The sequence below is a fragment of the Apis mellifera genome, linkage group LG11 (genome assembly GCF_003254395.2).
Source record: "Apis mellifera strain DH4 linkage group LG11, Amel_HAv3.1, whole genome shotgun sequence".
NCBI classification, from domain to species: Eukaryota; Metazoa; Arthropoda; class Insecta; order Hymenoptera; family Apidae; genus Apis; species Apis mellifera.
The window spans coordinates 297,664-304,136 of record NC_037648.1 but is presented as its reverse complement, the minus strand read 5'-3'; positions in this window follow the sequence as shown (position 1 = coordinate 304,136).

The window sequence follows — 6,473 nt, the reverse complement described above, 5'->3', positions numbered from 1 at the left end:
ACCTCGTTACTTTTCCACTCGTTGTTCCAGTTTCTTCGCCGCTTCTCCCGGAGGGTCCAATATCCTCGGAGTGGTTTCGCGGTGATCATGATCCATGACCGCCGACTCTCGTCTCCGCCGCCACGGTTTCCAGTCACTCATCCCCGAATTCCGAGGGGAGGAATCCGAAATTATGCCATTCGAATCCTCACATTTCTCGAATCACGCATACTTGGTACACAGCCACTTCGATTACCGCTCGAGTATTTTTACATTTTTGGAACTGTACCAGTTGACCGGAACATTAGGAATTTTCTCTAGCAATGCAAAATAAAACGGATACGTTGAAATTTCGCTTCGCAAATATTTTCCACCGGTTTTATATATCGGGCAAGCGATCGATGTATTCTTATTTGGAAAATTTATTCGTCCGAAATTTCGCTCCAATATCCTTTCGTAATCGCAAATTGTCGACTCGGGTTGTATCCGGATGATAGTTTGGTAAATTCCATTTTCCTTGCTAGATCGGCGAGATGATCGAGGATAACCATCTATCTAGCGAACGAGGAGGAGGGGGCAAGATCAATCGTCCCGCTTCTTCTTTCCACTTTTATCGCCATGAAAAATAAGTAAATATCGTCGCGTCGAAATATTACGTATATAAAGCTTCGTAAACATCCATCCTGCAAAAATTCCGCCTACATTTTTAATATCGATAACGCACTTTCAAATTGAATTGCCGTTAAAGGATAGAAAGATTTCGACGCGAGAATTCCTCTTACAGTTATTCTTATTCTTATCGCGATTGATCTCATTTCTCCTGCTTTCCTACTTTGGCCGTATTTCACAGGATCCCCGTATGGCCGGCTCACAAGACGGAAAATTCGCGGATAATTCGCGGCCCCTGCCATTCGTTTATCCAAAGAGGAAGCTCGTTTCCACGGAGGTGGAAGAGATTCGGAGACGCGCATTCCGCCCTCTGTTCGCGCGTGTCGAGCCGGAAGGATATTTTGAAAGCGAGCCTATTTGTCCGCGGTGACCCCGATGGTGGCGCCGCGCTTTTTCCACCATCTTCTCGCGTCATCTCGCGTCCCATTTTCTCCCTTTGTGCTCTTCCTCCCCTTCCAATCCCCCCTCCCGCGATTAATGACGCTCGTTTTCTCCCCGGATGGCCCGAGAAAAAGGAAACATCCCCTATCCATCCTCTCCCCTAATGGACTGCACAACTATCGCGCGTAAGTTTCTTTCTCTCCTCCTTCCCCTGATAATTACCCATCATTGGCCTCGTTTCGCGAATTTGTTATCGAGTCGAATAGGAAAAGGAAGGTTTAAAATTGCCTTAGGAATTCGATCGAAACGGAGGCTCGATTTCCTCGGGAGAAAGGGAGAGGAGAGCGATTTAATCGAAACGACAATTGCCTTGGATAACTCGACACGCGATTTTCCCGATCCAACGATCCTTGCCTCGATCAAAGAATCCCGAGATAATGGCGCGTGGCGAGAGATCCTTTTATTCTCGGGGATGATAGAGAGGATACGGAGAGAAGCTCTTTCGAGACCTTCCTCCTCCTCCTCCTCTTCTTCTACCGCGATCGTCAATTTTCATCGATTGCTCTTCTATTTCGCGTGTCAGGCATCCCCTATAAACATCACCATCCATCAAATACGTGGTATCGTGACTCTGTATATCGGGCTGGCTCGGGGAATATGTCTGGGCGGGACATCGATGGTTAATGTCTCGTTTCGAAATCGGATTTCACGCGTCTTTCGAATCGAACCGTTCGTCGGGGAATATACATGTCGAAGAATTGGCGACTTTTGCCTCGCAACTTCATGTCGCGTTCTTTTCATTTATCGAGCAGAGCAAGATCGTTCCCTTTTCACGATATATTTTGCAAAGATTAAAATTTACTTGCACCGGTAATTAATTTACAAATTTTCCCTGTATTAATTTACGAGCGAAATTTTGCAAATTTGCATTCATACGTTAACGAAAATAACGAAACGTACTTTTACTAAACGCTTTGAAATTTCATTTCGAGAAAAATCATCGAAGATACATCTATGATATAAATACGATGATATTTCTCGTAATAAAATTACACCAATGTTCTGCATTTTAAAGTTTTCCTTAAACCGCTGACCTCTACAATAGATGTAATCTTGAAAATTACAGAAGCGCGGAAGAGAATTGGACAGCGGAAATAACGTCTCGTCGTATCATTTTTATCGCCAAATTCCAAAAATATTCCTTTTTTCTTTTCTTTCTCAAACAGAATTTATAAAACTAGACTTAACGGTTCACGAAACTCGGCTGTGATACGCGACACGGTAATTACATTCGCTCGAATCGACGATGGAACGCGTTATCTAGGGACGTCAGCGTGCATCGGGCGAATTGACGCGTCACACGCGGAACCCTTCGAAGAATCTCTCGTTAACGCGGCGCGTTAAAGGACGCGCGAGGGTGGTCCGCCACGCGGAATCGCGTTATCCGGACCTAATAAATGGGTTGATCGGATGAATTAGCGCGGCGCAATAACCGGGCGGACAAAGCGCGTCCGCATAACGAAACGTCACACAGTGGCGAATGCAGTCGTTAATTAATCACCCCTCTCGCTCGGGTATCGAATAAACGGCCGAGCATCGGAATCATCTCACCACCGCCAGGTGATAAATATCTCCGCATTATTCGTTATTCATATAACATGCATATATGCATAGGCGGGGCGCATTGTGTCGGAGAAGGGTGGGCGGGATGAACCGGCGCTGGTTAATTCGGTATAAATTTACATGTAATAATATTTCCGTTTCGCTCGACGGGCCACCGCGATTCTTATCGCGCGACACCAATGCGCATCGCGTTCATTGAAATTTCCCTACGATTTGCGATTCCTTCGTACTTTTTTTCCAACAATACGAAATTCATTTCCGTTAGGAAAATTCACGATACTGTTCTCGTTGGATCGAGTATAAAATATTATTATTATTATTACCGTTGTTACAGTGATTCTGGAATTTTTCGTAAAGAAATTTTCCCTGGGAGGAAGTTTAATATTCAAAAGTCGGAGGGGAGAAAAAGTTTGCGAGTTTCAGGGATACTTATTGCGTCGCGTAACCATTTTGAGTCTCACGATTCTTGTAATTTCTAGCCTCGCGAGAAGACAAAGAAAGAAATCTTCTTTCTACTTTCGAAACTCGATGGTGGTTTTCAAATCGGTTCTCAAAGTATAACGAGGGATATATTTCACTTTTAATCCGGGTATCTGGTTTACGGGATGATAATGGGGCGTAGTTTGATTTGTTTTGTATTAGTTGGCAAGTAACACGGAACTATATAGTTTACGATGTTGTTCGACACCGGGTTAATATTGACGGTGGCCCCATGTTCGTCACTATGCGCCCAATTTGCATAACCGAATCGATTCATCTTTCTCCAGGGGATCGAACATCTATTCTTAAAAGCCTCGATTCTTAAAAAGGAAAGGAAAGAGAAAGGATAAGTGGTTAATAGAACAAATGGGAAATGGAAAAAAATTATCTCTCGAGGAAATTAAAATGCCAGGCTGACGCGGAGCAGAAGCCCCGCTTGCTTATTTATTCCATTATAAAAGCTCGTGCTTGTTCCGTTGAACGCGCTTCTTCCCTCGACGTCGCGTTAAAAAATTCGGTTCTCATTCCGGGATATACGAAACGTATATTCCTCTTAAACTCCTTTCGACCTATTGCTAGAAAAATACGTCGAGATCGAAATTCATCTCTCGAAAATGCTATTCCACTCTTTGATGGATCGTTCCTTTTGTCGTTATTCCACATCTTTGCGCGACGAGTCCAGTCTCTGAGGGGAGAAACGCGGTGGAAAAATTGCAGAAACGCGTCAGCCGCACAAAGTCCCGGTTATTTTCCCGAGGCGGAAGTAACAACAGGACAATCCGCGTCCGAGCTTGGTCGGAGAGAAAAATTAAAAGTCGTACGCGTGTCTGGCGACGCACAAAGGGTTAACGAAGAGTCGGGGGTGGCGATGATCGAGGAAAAGGTGAATTCTCTCTCGCCCGGCTCGCTTCTTTCGCGTCATCGGGTGCGACGCATCCCGTTTTGAAATTCTTTACGTTTCCGTACGACCCCCTTTCATTATCTCTCTTTTTCTCTTTCTCGTCTCTTTAAAAATGTTTTCTGGAAACGGCGTCGCGTCGCAATTTTTAAACAATATCGCCTCGAAAAAGGAAATGCTCAAAATCGAGCGCTTTTCCATTATCGTTATTCGCGATAAAACTCGTTCCATATCTTTCCATTTTAAAAATCAGATCATCCGCGACGCGAGTTCATAGAGCAACGAAATCTACGAAATAAAGTTCCCTTTTCGACAGATTTATCCGCGCGTGTTACACGCGTCGATACATCGACAAGCTATCAAAAGCGGCGCGGCGTTTTGTGAAAAAAGAAAAAAAAAATATGGTGGTCGATTTCGTCCGATTCCACTTTGTTCGTTCTACGCGCGAACCGAATATTAAAAAACGGAAAGGAAGAAAGGGAAAGAAAAGGAAAAATAGGCCTGGCGAATGATAAAGGGGATTATCGATCGTGGATATTGGTCGGTTTCTCGATTGTTTAATCCCCCCTCCTCTCGGCGTGTTTATCGATTTTCGAAGAATCGGCCACTCCGCCGCTCTTATTATTCGAGGACAAAACTCGACGGCGAATTCGCCCCGACAGGGTGTTAACACGGAATACGGCCGCCCCCCTTCTCGATTATCCTCGCTTTGGCCAAGTTCCCGTATCTTGGAGAGGAGGAGGAGGAGAGTCGAAGGCCGATAAAACTTTGGGGAATTATTTAAATGGCTTGCACTCGATCGACCATTCATTCGTCGAGTTGCAACCCTCCGCGAGATTCAATCACGCGACCTCGCCTCGTCCTCGAATTACTTTACTCGAGAAACGACCAATCTTCCTTCTATTAAACGGCCGATCGATTTTACAATTTTGTTGCATCCCTCCTCGGAGGAGGATTAAACTTTAAAACGTGCGAAATTTGCCAATCGGTTTCTTCCTCCTTTGTGATCGTGAACGAGTTTGAACGGGAAAGGAGATTAATCGGAGGGATTTGCCGTGTTATTATACTTTTTATCGTTCGCATCCATCGATCCTTTGCTCGATAAGGCACTGTAAACGACCTTCGAAACTCGTTTTAAGAAAGGATCTTTGTATCGAAGATGATAATTTTGAAATCGTATCCTTGAATGTAACGAAAACGAGGGAATTAAGATCGCGATGAAAAATATCCTCTAAGGATATATTACGTACGAAAAAAAGAATCCATCCTATTTATAGGTTGTTCTCAAGGCGAGTCGGTGTTCGAGTTAATAGCGATCTCAGGTGCGCGCCAGTTCGGAGGAGAATGGCTGCAAGGTGGGCGCAAAGTGTCGCGCTAATAGGCCTGTCAGTCCAACTGCTGTCGCACTTCTCTCGTTCCGTTAATTGTTGCGGCCGCTTTGTAATTTGCGGCTCGGGACAGCATCGAAGAAGCGAAGCTCTTTTGTCGGTCGAAGCGGTGTACACCGATTTCTTCGAAGCGAAATCGTTTTCCATTATTAATTAATTAACCGTGTCGTTTGTCTCGTTTCGAATAAAATTTGAACAAATTCGGCATTTTTCACGCGTAAATAGGATTTAGAACGTATCCGTGCAATGGATCGGAGGAGCATCGATAAAAAGTTTCCTTTCGGAATTGCGTAAACGAAAATGATGGTAAAGCCTTCCCATTTTCCATCTAACTACTTACTTACCCAGCTAACGATCGGAATTTATTATTCCACGCTCAACTTAATAAATATTCATGCATTTAATGGGCAAATTTTTGTCGAAAGAATTTAACATTCTTTACAGATTTCTCTCTGTTTTTCACTGTTATTATATTAAAAAACAATCGATGGACGATCAATTAAGCCAGCTCGACGCGTTTGATCCGGAGCAGTCGGTTCACATCTATACACGTTCCTGCCAAAGTAGAAATCAATATTTTGAAACGAAACAATTCAGTTTCTACGTAAAATACTCTGCCCGTCCAACCTCGAACGTACAAATTCGTAATGCAAATTTGCAAACAAGCGTACGATATAGAAATTAATACATATATTTTTTTTAATAAACATCGCGAAACGTTTAAATTAACATGAGCGTTACGCGGCGGAACGTGGAATTCCAGGATTGTGCGAGAAGACGGCACGATTAGGTCAGCTATTCGGTTCAAATTTTGCGCGTAATTAACACATACCACGCGCGATATTTTGCCACGAAATTTTGGCAAATTTTGTCGCGTGTCCAAAATCGAACGTACATTTACAAAGAAAATCTCTCTCGATTCAACAAAATTACGATAATTAACGTGCAAAATAAAATCCTGCTGAATGGGCGGGAGGGAGAGAGGAGAAAATGGTGGAAAGCTTGGGAACGGAGACGAACGAGCAGAGAGGCGCGTCCAAGTGGAAGGCACGATC